The sequence below is a fragment of the Balaenoptera physalus genome, assembly GCF_965194825.1.
Source record: "Balaenoptera physalus genome assembly, chromosome: 15".
In the NCBI taxonomy this organism is placed as follows: domain Eukaryota; kingdom Metazoa; phylum Chordata; class Mammalia; order Artiodactyla; family Balaenopteridae; genus Balaenoptera; species Balaenoptera physalus.
In genome coordinates this window covers 32,681,452-32,696,680 of record NC_138894.1, presented here as the reverse complement: position 1 = coordinate 32,696,680, position 15,229 = coordinate 32,681,452, and the positions used below count along the sequence as shown (strand labels likewise).

The 15,229-nt window shown below is 41.2% G+C and overlaps 1 long non-coding RNA gene and 1 pseudogene across 9 annotated transcripts in view; one reads left to right on the top strand and one right to left on the bottom strand.

Moving 5' to 3' along the window:
- Positions 1–14,995, top strand: part of LOC309643390 — a 2,123,356-nt gene extending 2,108,361 nt beyond the window's left edge. For all 8 annotated transcript variants that reach the window (XR_014253690.1, XR_014253691.1, XR_014253692.1 and 5 more), the window contains 4 exons: positions 6,685–6,745; positions 12,711–12,884; positions 13,042–13,088; positions 13,772–14,995. This is a non-coding gene — a long non-coding RNA (uncharacterized lncRNA). The remainder of the gene's footprint in view (positions 1–6,684; positions 6,746–12,710; positions 12,885–13,041; positions 13,089–13,771) is intronic.
- Positions 7,874–10,721, bottom strand: LOC309643388 (RING finger protein 11-like; annotated as a pseudogene). The gene is made up of 3 exons (XR_014268620.1): positions 9,905–10,721; positions 8,181–9,690; positions 7,874–8,045 (listed from the first exon to the last, which is right to left on the bottom strand). The product of XR_014268620.1 is annotated as an RING finger protein 11-like (transcript).
- Positions 14,996–15,229: the final 234 nt, after the last annotated feature.

The window sequence follows — 15,229 nt, the reverse complement described above, 5'->3', positions numbered from 1 at the left end:
CAAAGTCACACAGACAGTAAACGTCAAAGTCAAAGCTGAAATTAGGTCTCCAGACTTGTAGTTCAATACTTTCCCTCATTATTCCACGCTATTTTGAATCTCCTCCTCAATTTAGGGGCAAAAGAAATCGAACGCAAAACTTTCCAAAGTTTCTTTTCTTACCTGACATGGTCAGAGAAGAGGAGACATCAACTGCAGGTACAAGGGATGAGGAGACAACACTAGAGGATGTCTGAGTGGCTGCAGCTGAACGGCGCACGTGTCCAGTACAAAGGTCACTGGTTACTGGTCCAAACGGCTCCACGGAAACCCCAAGACCTCTACCAAGTGGTAGTAGGTTTGGTAGGAGAGTGATGTCACAAAGCAGGCAGTTGAAAGGTATGAGCTAGCCAATAGGGAGGTCCGATCCCCAACAGGAGGGCGGGCTTGGGTGAAGAGAGCGTAGGAGAGCTAAAACAACCCCTCAATTTCTGAGCTCTGGGGAGGAAATCCTAGAAGACAGATTTACCTCCCCCAGGCTCTTCCATTAGGGAAATCATTGCAACATTTCTTACAGACGTTCATTAATATAATTAACTAACAGTTACTTATATTCTACAGAGTATTCTATTTTATGTATCATATACTTAGAGCTATATAGATCTTATTTAACTAGTATCCTTAGGAAGGAAAGAGCCATGTAGTTTGAACTATTACAGTTGTAACTTGGTTAAAGAGCAGGGTGAAGTTTGTTGAGTGTACCCTGTGGAGAATGTTGTGGTCCAAGGCTCTTCTCTTTTAGTTTCTTCTCCTTGACTCCTACCTTCCTTGGGCTGGGCTAGGCTGGGGGCCAGGTTGGACTTGCGACTTAACATTTCTCTTCCGCTTTCTTTTTTTTTTTTTTTTTTCTTCCATTATGGGCATTGCTTCTAGGACAAGCCTTGATCTTGCATTGGATGTTCCTTCCTGTCAACTTCCAGCAGCAGGAGTCTTCTTTTCAGTGCTTGATGCTTCACGAAATAGACTCTGCCCATTGGCAGCAAATACCAGAGAGCTAGGAGACAGAGCTGGTTGCAGACCTTTCCTCTTCCAGCCTTTGGTTGCAATTGTTTTGCCCATGATTTGCTAGCTCTAGTTCCTTGGGCCACACAGGTATCCTGCCATCCAGCTCTTTTTATATGTGAGAGACATTCTGAACACTGTCCCTCTTTCTTTGCACAGAAGTATATACAGTGTGGCAGTTACCGTAATCTCCTCCCCCTTGCAAACAGCCCCTCTAGAATCTCGGACCTCTAGGACTCTCTGTCTTGCATGCTTGGGTGCAAGGCCAAGCACAATGAAGAGGAGAATAATTAGAGAAAGAGGAGGACATTGGTGGAGAACTGGGAGCAGGTAAGGTGAAAGGGCACCGGAGAAAAGAGATGCATGTAGGTTTTTTGGTTTCTGTGGGAAACAAGTTGACACACTTGGGCCTCATTTTGTATTAACAGAACAGAGAGTTGTAGATATAAGTAGCTAGATCGTGCAGCAACTGCCATGAAGTCTGTACACTGAAGAGAACAGTCTCACATCTAGTTTTCATTTTGTTTTATGTCATATTACCTTATTTATAGCATTCACTGGTATGTTTGTAGAACGCAGATGTTTTCAAATGCTCTGGTTTTGTCTACATGGTTATTTCCTTGTCCTATTTGTAAGGAATCCAACATTGTAAGACATATTGCATGTTTTTCTCTTGACGATTGTTTACCTTGAAGCGTCATGAACTAACTTGAGCTGTTGGATTTTGTGGAGAAACTTTAAAAAGGGTCTGTGAAAAAGGCATTGTGGTGAGTCGCATTATGCACCCGAGCGTAAGGAGCAGATATCTGCCACCAGCCCAGCTTGGCCTGGATTGCCTCTGTGTTAGTTCCCCTGGTTAGTGCTTTTCTCCCTAACCACTCTTGTGACTGTGATAATGTGAGTTAAGGGCTGAGTTGCTAGTGATTTATGTGTGAGGTAGGCTGGTTTGAGGGAGGAAATCTATGGACCTAGTCATTTTCCTTGGTGGTAAGCTTTCAGGGGTGCAAAGATCGATCTTCCTGGGGACTTTTCTGGTACCAGGAAGATATCGCATAGATGGGACCTCCAAAGACACACATTTAATTTTTAGGCCTGTTGTTCCTATTATGGGATGTGAGTTTCTTCACTGATGGGGATGCTGCTTATCTGAGAAGAAACTGTGAAAGGTGGTGTAGTATAGAGGTGTGGCTTAAGCTTTTAAGTTTTCTTCAAGGTTTTTCCCCTAAGCTTCATACTTCAGACGGCCTACTTACATGAGACTAGTATGTGATGTCAGGCTAACAACTTCCTAAATACCTGCAAGCCAGATCAGTGTCTCTTTTCTCTATATTCCCATGGAAATCAAGGGTCCCTCCGAATTTTCCATCGAAACAGTTGATTTGTGCTGTCTCTAGGAATTCTACAGGGCGTACCGTTGCTTCCTAACCGGTGTCATTTGGGAGATCGATCCCCCTCTGTACGTTCAAATGATTAATTTTGAGACTCTGCTCATGTGTGCAGTAAACCCTTTAATTCCCTAAGACCTTCCTTTCCTCCATCTCATACCCCATGAAGCCCGCTTCAGTTTATCTCCTGAATTTCTTTGGAATCTGTCAGCTCTCCCTCAACATCCTAATACTGAACTTGCCTGTCTGTTGCGATTAGGTCCTAACTAGTGTCCATATATCTTGTTTCCCTCCAATCCATTCTTCACACAAGAAAGCTTCAAAGCAAGTTGGAACATTGCTCATAAACATCGCTCACAAACATTGTTTTGAGAATAGAAAACACACTGGTGGCCTTTAAGACTCTGCGTGCTCTAGAATCCTCTCTGCTTCTCTAGCCCCATCTTGTGCCACGTTTGCCCTCACTTTCTATGCTTCAGATACACTGAATTAACCTTAGTTCTCACTCATCTGACAGAAGTCAGTTGAGAAATTATTTTTCACTGTGATTCCTAGCATTAAGGAATTTGATGATCAGGTTTTGTATGAGGACTAAAACTAAACTGGGAAGTGGAAGAATTGCGTTTCAACTGTTTCAGTCAACACGCATGTATTAATGATACCTAAGTATTGAACACCGGGCTAGGTTTCATGAGGGATACAGAAGTTCTGGCCATCTCTGGTTTTGGGTATCCCTTATTTGTTGAGACCTTTGCGTTGTTTGGTTGCCTTTTGTCTGTTTTCCAGATGGGAAAACAGGAACAAGGGAAGTATAGGTTATTACTAGGTGGGGTTGAACAAGTGGAGCAGCAAACTGCAAAGCAGAAAGAAGAGGGACGTACTATAGAGGGATGTGATTTCCATTTTCAAGGCGCCTGCGTCCTGTGCAGGGAGACAGCCTAACATAAAATGTGCCTAACAAAAGATCTATTGACTTCTTACTAAAAATCTCCAGTTCATATAACCCAGGGGTTTATACCTTCTCCTTTAAAAGTTCTATTCCTGGGACTTCCCTGGTGGTCCAGTGGTGAAGACTCTGCGCTTCCAATGCAGCAGGCGTGGGTTCAATCCCTGGTTGGGGAGCTAAGATCCCACATGCTGCGCAGCCAAAGAAATTTTTTTCAAAAGTTATACTCCTGTGTTGTTGAATTTAGTGGTTTAGATTTTGTTTGAATGTTAAGAAGATTTCAGTTTATTTACCAGGAACAAACAAAACATAATGTAAAAATAGTTTCCCAGAAACGATTTCCATCGTTCTCTTCTTCCCTTTCTCCCGCAGACTGACTGGTGTTTCATCTTGACAAGTTCTCTGAAGTTCTCTGTCATTCCATAGGAAAGCGGTCTGGCTTGGAGGTTGCAATCCCAGGGAATTTTTCATCAGCGGGGAAGTCTCCATCACTACAGAGGAATCAAGGTTGAAGTCAGTCCCGGGTAAGTGAGATGCTCCCCCTAAACACCAACACAGCAGTCGTGTACCTTTCAAGGGGTTCAGGGGCAAGATGGGCAAGGCATTTCTACTAACTCTTCTTAAGGATCATGGACAGTGTGCCCTATGCTACGAGGTAAGCGGTGACTGTTGTAATTCTTACTGGTGATCATTTCATGTCACTGATCCTTGGCTCTCTTTGTATCTCATAGGACTGTTGTTAAGTCCAATACAAAATGAGTCTTCTTTTTAAAAAACTGAAATGTTTTACAAAGCCTAGCATTCTCATAGAGAGTCCTTTGAATTCTCCCCACTTTCCCGAGAGGCTAAGAACACTTCACACCATGAACTAGGAGAGGGGGTAGAGCCCTTTCTGATGAAATATAGAAACAAAGACAGAGTCTTAGCCTGCTTGCTCTCTGGACAGGATCTCGGACCACAAGGTCTTAAATCCTGGTATAAATGACGGAAGTGAGGACAGTTCAACTGGCACTCTCATAACAAGAGTTCTGAAACACCTTCCAAAGAGACTGTAGCAGTAGACGAGGGAAGGGAGTGCTACAGTGTGGTAGTACAGGGGGAATGCTCGGCTACAGCAGTGAAAAATGTGGTACCTATTGGTGTGCTCTCGGGGTTCTTGTACATGTAGCATAGATGACCTTTACAGTGTCCCTCCCACCTTCCCACCTGCATTAGGTGTTCTGTTTTTTTGTTTGTTTGTTTGTTTTTAATTTACGTTTATTGATTGATTGATTGATTGAACTTATTTATTCTACGTATTTATTTTTTTGGCTGCACTGGGTCCTCATTGGTGTGCACGGGCTTTCTCTAGTTGCGGCTAGCGGGGTCTACTCTTGGTTGCGGTGTGCGGGCTTCTCATCGCGGTGGCCTCTCTTGTTGCGGAGCATGGGCTGTAGGCGCGTGGGCTTCGGTAGTTGCGGCTCACGGGCTCTGGAATGCAGGCTCAGTCGTTGTGGCACATGCGCTTAGTTGCTGCACGGCATGTGGGATCTTCGCAGACCGGGGCTCGAAGCCATGTCCCCTGCATTGGCAGGCGCCACCAGGGAAGCCCTAGCTGTTCTTACATAGAGTCTAAAAACAGAGAGCACTGAGAGAAGGTAGTGGTTATTAAAGGCTCAGGATCTAAATTCTACCTGTCTCTACACCCCTTCCCAGCTGTCGATTTGACCCCGTTTGTGAATGCCGACCTCATTCTTCAACTTGCTCTGCCGTTTGTATACTCACCTTGAAAACTTGTTTCTGTGATGCGTTGAGCAGACACAGGGTGGCAGATTGCAGAGGTGGAAGCTGGTGGTCGGATATTTGTGGGCTGAATCTCCTTCAGTCCCATTCCCATTTCTGGTTGCGCAGAGGCCCTACTTCCTGTGTATGACGCGGAGCCATAGGATTGCGGGCAGGAGCCAAGTTCTCCATACAGTGAAGACCCCAGTGTGCCTTGGTTATAGTAATATACCTGGCTTCCTTCCTGGTAGGGAAGTGACAGGCGGCTATGCTCCTGATTTGGAATCTGAGATGGTGTTACCTAAGCAAGCCTGGCAGTAAGTGATGGATATAGAGGGACCATGTTATTGGCATCTGAAGTTTTATCATACTTGGCTGCCATAAACATGGAGGAAGCAGCTGGGTGCCGGTCAGTGAGTGCCAGAGTAAAGTCTCCGAGTGAAGAGGAATTCTTTTCAGTGCTTCCTGTGATGTCCCACTCAAGAACAGCTAGATAGGAAGGAGCTGAAGTGGAGATCTGGCTGTGGTCAGTAACTCCAGGTAACATAGTCGTGCTAGAATGTTGGTAAAGGTAGGCACTACCCATGAGTGTCTGGAAAGAGGTACCGGTAGCCGATGCCGAACTGACGGCAGGAGCAGGGACTCTGGAGAAGTTGCAGACGCTTCGTGTTAGGGAAGTTGCATTGCTACAACAGATTTTTCAGCAACAGAGCAATCCAGCCAAGTTTATATTTTAGAGAGAGAACATCTTCCATATGGAGGATCAGTTGAAATAGAAGAGATTGTTAGAATTGTAGGGTGGTAGTAATCCAGGCAGGAGATGACGAATGCCAGACACCACCTAGTCACAGACATAGCTTTTGCAGCGATCAGCTACATGTTGTTGTTTTTTATTTACTCTCTCATATAATTTTTTTTAAGTCCTGGACCACAAAATACTGTGGCATAGTTGGAAAAATCTGAGACTCGATTCTAGTCTTTTTTCTGTTTGCCTGCTGTGCAGCTTGGGCTTACGTCTCGAGCCTTACTTTTTCATTGTGAAACAAGAACAGTGCTACTTAACCCGAGAACTCCACAGGCACATAAACCCGTGGCGTGTGAGGAGCAGTGAAGGAGAGAAGGAATGGAAGTGCTTTGGGGGACCCCAAGAGCCCTTCAGAAACCGTTTGTTCTTTTTATTATTGAGCATTAAAAGTGAAGGCATTCCATTTGTTTCACTCAGAAACAAATTCTGTTCTTCTGATAGCCTGTTTTTTTTTTCCACTCCCTTTTTCTGTAGTCAGATCAGTTCCTGATGGGCATTCTCCAGTCCACACTATTGCATCTGATTGGAGGCTATGCAAAATTTCCCAGAGACAATGAATTTTGACTGTATAGTAGTTAATTCTTTATAGTACGTTCCTGCAAAAACACTCTTTTCTTCAGAGTTTTTCCTTTTCAGGATAGTGGTAGTGTTGTGGTAACTAATAAAGGCTACTCTTGAGAAAATTGTCTAACTTGTTTTTAGTGTATCTACTTCGCTTACTTAATTCCATATTCCCTGTTTTCTAGACAGACTTCTTGGTGTCCACTGTACCCATGGTTTCAACAGGACTGGCTACCTCATGTGCAGGTGAGTTGCCAACCCCAAGAGGCAGAGCATGTTTAAATTGTTCTGTTTACAATAGTAATGTAAGCTAATGTAAGCTGAATGCAAAAAATGCAGTCAGAGAAGTGTATGAAGTGGAAGGCAATTTTGCCCCCTACTCAGATGTTACCACCAGTAATAATTTAGCACATATTTTTTCAGACGTAAAAAATGCAGATATAAGCATATACAATGGTCCCTTGGTATCTGCAGGGGGATTGGTTTTAGGACTCCCCATGGATCCGAAAATCCTCGGATGCTCAAGTCCCGTATGTAAAATGGTGTAGTACAGTCGGGCTTCCATATCTGCAGGTTATGGAACCGTTGGATATACAGAACTGACTGTACATGTGATTTAATGGTATAGTGTTTTAGACATTCTGGTTTATAATTTAATATATGGAGGACATCTTCCTCTGACAATATTTGGAGACCTCATTCTTATTTATTTATTATTCTTTTTTTTCCTCCAAATTTGCTTTATGTAGTTGGATATAAATAAATGAGCACAAACTTAAGCAAGATACATGTAACAATTTAATAGAACCTGATACTCTAATTCTTTCAGTGTTTCTCCAACTCATCATGGGGCTCGTAAGAAAAGTAACCAACATGGATACTACTACAGTTGAATGTCAAATCTTTAAGTGCTTATGACATACTAAATCCTTGTATAATGCACTTATGAAGAACCCTTCAAGGGACTTGTGTTTTGTATGTAGCAAAAAGTGTTAAGAGTCAAATATTCAACTCAATATAAAATAATAAGAAACACTTCTGATTTGTTAGGTTGAGATTGCTTCTCCTTTTACTAATGAATGATTTTTTTAGCTGTAATATCACTGAGCTGAACAAATATGTCACCTTGGAGTACATAAGGAAAAATAAACACATGCTAAATGGGTAAAACATTACAACTACATCTTTACTAGACCATCTCTACTAACGCTTCAGAAGCTTAGAGATTCAGAGTGTTCTTACGTTATGTGCAAGAAAAATAGAAAGAGAGAAATTCCTTCTTTTTTGAGATCACAGCTGTGAAGTCGTGATTATACAGATTCTTCATTTGTGTGCGAAACATGAAACACATTTCTCTAAATTCTCCCTGCTTAGAATTGTCAGTCAACTAGCAGGACTTTCCTTCCAAGAAACAGAGACTGAGATGTGTTTTATATAACTTCAATAACCTCAGCACTACCGTAAGAAGACATGCAGTATCCTTTTGCTGTGCTTCAAGACAACAGGGAAGGAGGTCACAGGAAAGAATAAATCAAAATTGTTACAACTGAGAAACTTTTCTCAGTTTAACCATGGTGCCACTTTCATTTTTACATAAGCATGGTGGCATAAGTCAAGCTCCATACATCAGAATTCTTAATATTTAAAATTTACCTTGACTTTTAATTATCACCATGTTAACCACCAAAATAATTTGACGAAACTCATAAGAAAGGGTAATGTTAAACCCCACTTTACTAGAGTTAGTTTCTGGACACATTAGCTCATTTTTTTTATAGAAGAGGGACAGTGAATCTCAGTTTGCCTACAAGCTAGGAGATCACTTTGAATTCTGCATTTCTTAACTGCAAACAGATACAGCACTTGTAACAGGTTATAACTGGTTTTCAGCTGGTTTTCAAGCACAGAGCCAGCCCCAACAGTAATAGTACACTATTTAAAAAGACCTAAGGCAATGAATTCCATTTCCAGTGGAAAGAAAGAATCGTATGGTCTTGGACAAACAATTCTGATGGTTCACTTAACAGTCACTTAGTAGTTCTTCCTTGCTCATAGAACTTTATGACTTTTTTGAGGAGTGAAGCATTCAGCTTGAGTGGATAAATCCTTGTTAGGCTAAGACAATCATTCTCATATCCCTCTTTGCCATGAATTGTCTTATGAATGGTCATATCAGTCTGTTTTGGCAAATGAGTAATTAAGGGAAGGCTGTTATTGTGCTTATGAGAATGATATTTTTCTCTGACAAAAGATAAATAGGCATTAGGAAAATGACCATTTGGGCTCTTTTTCTGCTTCCTCCTTGTTTTGTGAGAATATGATATTTGGTTTTACAGCAGCCATCTTGTGACCCTGAGATGATCATATGCCAATAATGACAAATGGTAGATTAGAAAGAACCAGCAAAGACAGAAAACAGCAACATCAGTAGTAACAACAATCACAGCAAAAGAACAATGGGACCTTAACTTGTAGAGTTCCTATAAAGTAAAAAATAAGTGCTCTATGTTTATTCTAAAACAAAAGAAGAACTATGCAAACCAGCTTAAAACTCCTTTTTTTGTGCCAGTGTTCTAAAATGTGGCTTTTAATAAAACCTTGACCCAAATGCCAGCAACTTCAGAAAAGAATTTGGGTAGGGGGAAGAAGAAAGTTATCTCACTTAGGAAAAACAACCACTATCTTTATCCTAATCTTTGACACACAATTGAAACATATATAGCTGCTGTAACACTTTACACAATTCCTATGTACTGGAGGAATAACAAGATCTAAATAACAATTATATTTTTCAACACGGGGTGAAGGCTTTACATAAAAATACCATCCTACTTTTTCCCCCTAAATTTCTAAAATATCACGTGCTTTTCCCCAACATCTGCAGCCGTTCAGGAATTTTTAGGAAACTTTCATGCATGATCTTAATTCCTAATCCCTGGCTCTTTGGGCTCAACGACAAAAGATCAAAACCACCAAAAATGATGGTTCACTTGAAGTCAGGTGAGAGACACTGGCTCAGTTAGTCTCGTAGGACAAAAGCAGTGCTGCATCAACTGTCTCCATGCAGGAGGGGCACGTGAAGGATCTCATCAGCCAGTCATCTGTACAGCCCAGGTGATCTGCATACACAGCAGAAATCAAATTGGGTTCTCATAAACAAAGTGCATCATACAGATCACACACTCCCCGATCTGTTTTTTAAATATTTGTTTTATTTTATTTATTCATTTATTTGGTTGCGCCGGGTCTTAATTGCAGTCGGTGGGCTCCTTAGTTGTGGCATGCAAACTCTTAGTTGCGGCATGGATGTGGGATCTAGTTCCCTGACCAGGGAACGAACCCGGGCCCCCTGCATTGGGAGTGTGGAGTCTTTAGCCGCTGCACCACCAGGGAAGTCCCCCGGATCCTTTTTTCTGATCCGTTTCTTCCAGGGTCATAAACTCCTTCAGGCTGATGCTGTATGAGGCCTATTCTTTGAGCTATCCTAATTTGCTCCTCTCAGCTGAGGTGCTAGGCGAGTCTGACTAGGTGTTGGATGAGAGACCAAAACTGGAACTTGATCCAGATATGGCAGCAGCAGCTCCTGATCCAGCTCCGTCCCCTTGCCAAAGCTAGCCCAGTCGGACTGAGACTTGTGAGGCAGGGAGATGTCATCCGAAGTGGGGGACTTAAGGCAGTTCCCCATCTTCCGGGACTTGAGTGTGTGATCTGTGTGCTGTTTTGACAGTCTCCCAACCTCATTCTTTTTTTTTTTTTTTTTTTTTTTTTTAATTAATTAGTTTATTTATTTATTTATTTTTGAATTTTTAAAATTTATTTATTTTTTATACAGCAGGTTCTTATTAGTTATCTGTTTTATACATATTAGTGTATATATGTCAATCCCAATCTCCCAATTCATCTCACCACCACCGGCCCCCGCCCTGCCCCGCTTTCCCCCCTTGATGTCCATACGTTTGTTCTCTACATCTGTGTCTCTATTTCTGCCTTGCAAACCGGTTCTTCTGTACCACTTTTCTAGATTCCACATATATGCATTAATATATAATATTTGTTTTTCTCTTTCTGACTTACTTCACTCTGTATGACAGTCTCTAGGTCCATCCACGTCTCTACAAAGTTCCCAAGTTCGTTCTTTTTTATCGCTGAGTAATATTCCATTGTATATGCGTACCACATCTTCTTTGTCCGTGCATCTGTCGATGGGCGTTTAGGTTGCTTCCGTGACTAGCTATTGCGAATAGTGCTGCAGTGAACATTGGGGTGCATATGTCTTTTTGAATTATGGTTTTCTCTGGGTATATGCCCAGTAGTGGGATTGCTGGGTCATATGGTAATTCTATTTTTAGTTTTTAAGGAACCTGCATACTGTTCTCCATAGTGGCTGTATCAGTTTACATTCCCACCAGCAGTGCAAGAGGGTTCCCTTTCCTCACATCCTCTCCAGCATTTGCTGTTTGTAGATTCTCTGATGATGCCCATTCTAAGCGGTGTGAGGTGATACCTCATTGTAGTTTTGATTTGCATTTCTTTAATAATTAGTGATGTTGAGCAGCTTTTCGTGTGCCTCTTGGCCATCTGTATGTCTTCTTTGGAGAAATGTCTATTTAGGTCTTCTGCCCATTTTTTGATTGGGTTGTTTGTGTTTTTAATAGTGAGCTGCATGACCTATTTATATATTTTGGAGATTAATCCTTTGTCTGTTGATTGGTTTATTTATTATTTTTTTAAGGCTGCATTGTTCCTTTGCTTACTGATGAACATGTACAAGTCAGAAGTTTTTGATATTATAAAACGTCAAAGTAATGAACATTCCTGTGTGAACATCTTTGAATATATATGCTTTGTCTCAGTTAACTTCACTCAGAATGGGACTTCTGCATCAAGGAGTTTATGCCCTTATGCTTTTTGTGGGTGTTGCTACACTGTACCAATGTATGGTTGTTCGTGCAGGAAATACTTATTGAGCATCTGTTATGTTTAAGCACTGTGCTGGGTGCTAGCAAAAAGACTTGAGAAATTTTGTGAGTGAGGAGACTTGACCTGCCCTTTGTGAATTCTAGCAGTCCAGAGAGGGAATAGATATTCAAGTATCACACTCTGCATGTAGAATTACAACTCTGACAAGTGCCAAGGAGAGGGACATGGTACCATGAGAGCATATTTTAGGGAGGATTTGATCTCATCATGGAGATTAGAGAAGGTTTAGGGATGTTTCAGCTGATATCTGAAGGATGAGTAGGTATTAACCCGATAGGGACGTTGGGGAGAGATTTCTGAGCATAAGGAATAGCAAAAGACCCTATAAGAGGAAAGCATATGCTGTGTTGGAGGAACTGGCCAGGAAGGTGGGGCCGTTGGGGGAGCATGTCATTATAATGGAGCTGCAAGTGTGGGTAGGAGCTCGATCGTGCAGGCTTATGTTTAAGGTTTCAGACTTGAAGAGTAATAGAAAACCATTGAACTTTTTTTGTTGAAGGTGAGTGTGTGGAACATACCCAGTTGCATTTTCAACCTATCGTTTTGCTACCGAGTGGAGAATACACTGCAGGGAGAAAGAGTGGAAGCGAGGAAACAAGTTAGGAGACTTGTGTAGAAATTGGGCATAATGGTGGCTTGGACCAGGGTATGGTGGTCATTTTGGTGGAAAGATGTGGACAGATTCTAGAGGTATGTAGGCAGTATCATTGTCAGCACTGGTGGTGGGTTGAGGATGAGGGTGAGGGAGAAATAGCTGTCAGTGATGGTGATGCCTAAGTTTCTGGCTCCTATGGTTGGTTAGATGGGGTTTTTTTAGATGTGATGTTAATATTTGTCCTAATTTGTCTTTTGTTATTTGTTGGTTCTTGATGAATACTCTGTCATATTAAGTCTCCTGTTTTTAGTGTACAAAGCATTTTGACCGAAACTGACCCGTTGTATGTTATCAGATAACTTTTTAACATCTGCCAGTTTGGTCCTGTATTTTATTCTCTTTCATTTATTAATTAAATTGTTGTATTAATGTAAATAACTATATTAATAGATTTTCTAAAGTTGCGTTATCCTTGCATCCTTGGTCCTTGGAATAAAGCCTTTTTTTTTTTTTTTTTTTTTTTGGCTGTGTTGGGTCTTTGTTTCTATGCGAGCGCTTTCCCTAGTTGCGGCAAGCGGGGGCCACTGTTCATCGCGGTGGGCGGGCCTCTCACTATCGCGGCCTCTCTTGTTGCAGAGCACAGGCTCCAGACGCGCAGGCTCAGTAGTTGTGGCTCACGGACCCAGTCGCTCCGGGGCATGTGCGATCTTCCCAGACCAGAGCTCGAATCCGTGTCCCGTGCATTGGCAGGCAGATTCTCAACACTGCGCCACCAGGGAAACTCCGGAATAAAGCCTTTTTGTAGTCATGGTATATATCATTCTTTAATAATTATTGATTAGATATGCTGATATTTTCTTAGGATTTTTCTATCTATATTTGTAAAGCACAATTGGACCCTTTTTTGTAAAAACTTGATTTTCTTTCCTTTTTATTTACAAATGACTCGAATTTTGTTGTTTTGTAGATATTTGATTGATGTAGAAGGCATGTGGCCAGATGATGCAATTGAATGTAAGTATAAGGGTTGTCACTACTTTTCCCTTGTTATAAAATTTGAAGGGAGAAATGTAAGGGAATTTCTCAAATTTTGGAAAAATAGAAAAGTCTGTAATTCATTTGTTCTGATATACGATAACCTTTTACCAAAAGTTTATAAAGGGATGTATCTGGAAATAGCAAGATATAATAGCCTGAATAATTAGTCAGTGGATTTCAGCATTTTTTTTCTTTTTTAAATTTATTTAATTAATTAATTTACTTTTGATATTATATCCACTGCCCCACCAAGGAAGTCCCTTTTTCTTCCTTCCTTCCTTCCTTTAAAGCTCCAAGTCATTTAAAATACATGACTTCTCACTAAAAATCTCCAGTTCATGTAACCAAGGGGTTTATAACTTCTCCTTTAAAAGTTATATTCCTGGGACTTCCCTGGTCGTCCAGTGGTGAAGACTCTGCGCTTCCAATGCAGCAGGCCTGGGTTCAGTCCCTAGTTGGGGAGCTAAGATCCCACGTGCTACGCAGCCAAAGAAATTTTTTTTAAAAGTTATATTCCTGTATTATTGAATTTAGTGGTTTAGTTTTTTTTTTAATGTTTAGAAGATTTCAGTTTCTTTACCAGGAACAAACAAAACGTAATGTAAAACTAGTTTTCCAGAAACGATTTCCATCATTCTCTTCTTCCCTTTCTCCTGCAGACTGGTGTTTTATCTTTACAAGTTCTCCATCATTCCATAAGAAAGCTGCTCGTCTTCTGGTTTCATAAGAGATGGTGAACAGTGGTAAAATATCGAGTTGACCGAAATTTCTAGAGTACACTTCAGGGAGCGAATGATGGGGTGGAATGTTGGGGCAGAGTGAGAGATACAGATTCTGGTGAGACTGAGAGTCATGCACAAAAATTACTGGGCTGTGGTGAAGGGAGAACAAAACTAAATCAGGTTCCTGCTGGTGGACAGGAAGCCAAAATGAAGAAGAATGGTGCGTAGCTGGGCAGTGTAATTAGGCCCCTAAGTGCTGTGTCTTCTGATAGTAATTATGAACAGAAACCAAATAATAGTTACTAATAACATGGAGGTGACCAATCCTTGAGAGCTGAGGCAGAGAGAAGGAAAGATGGCATTATGCCTTGTCTCTGGTTCCTTGAGTTTCCCAGGCTGGTTTGTGACCAATCTTGGGTGAAATCATAACTAAGTCATTTCTGCTAAGGTGATCAGCTTTCGTGGGGTCCTTTCTCTGCACTCTGTCCAATGATAAAGCCCACTGGTTTATGCCTCCTGGAAAACAGTTATTCCAAAGCAGTATAAGTGAAGCATTGATGAAACAGCCATGAAGAACATGTTTCCACATGGCCTCGCACCACCTTTTCAAAGTGCTGTAAAACTTTTTTCACCCAAAAATCAGTAACAGAAAAGGATTGGGATCAAATCCCGTACAGAGGTAGTGTAAGAAAAAAGAGAATAAGGAGCAGAATAGCATGTCTTCAGACAATAAAATCAAGTTGGAAAAGACAGGTCCACAAAACAGATCAAAACTGTAACCTATTATTTCAAAGTAGGCTAAAAGACGTTAGGAAAAACAATGCGAAAGATGAAAGAACATGGATCGAGGAGGGAATGGGAAGTTATTGTTTAGTGGCTATAGAGTCTCTGTTTGGGATGGTGAAAAAGTTCTGGAAATGGTAAATGCTGATAAATGCCACCTATGGGTGTTTGGTTTTAGTTGATCTTCTTCCATGAAAGGGTTTGGAGAGATTCAGAAACTATGCTGCTGCCTCCATCTTTCTGATGTCCTGCTCAATCTTTTGACATAATTATTTTGAATTTGCACAGTGGTGATGGTTGCACAGCATTGTGAATGTATTTAATGTCACTGAATTGTATACTTGAAAATGGTTGAAATAATAAATTTTGTTTTATGTATATTTTACCATAATAAAAAAAAGATGAAAGAACAGCATAAACCAGAATTAGGTAAGATGATAGAACTCAAGACAGAATTCAAAATAAAAGAAAAAAGTTTCAGAAGTGAGGACTAAATTTAAAATAATACAAGAGTGGGGACTTCCCTGGTTGTCCAGTGGTTAAGAATCCACCTTGCAATGCAGGGGATGCAGGTTCGGTCCCTGGTTGGGGAACTGAGATCCCACATGCTGC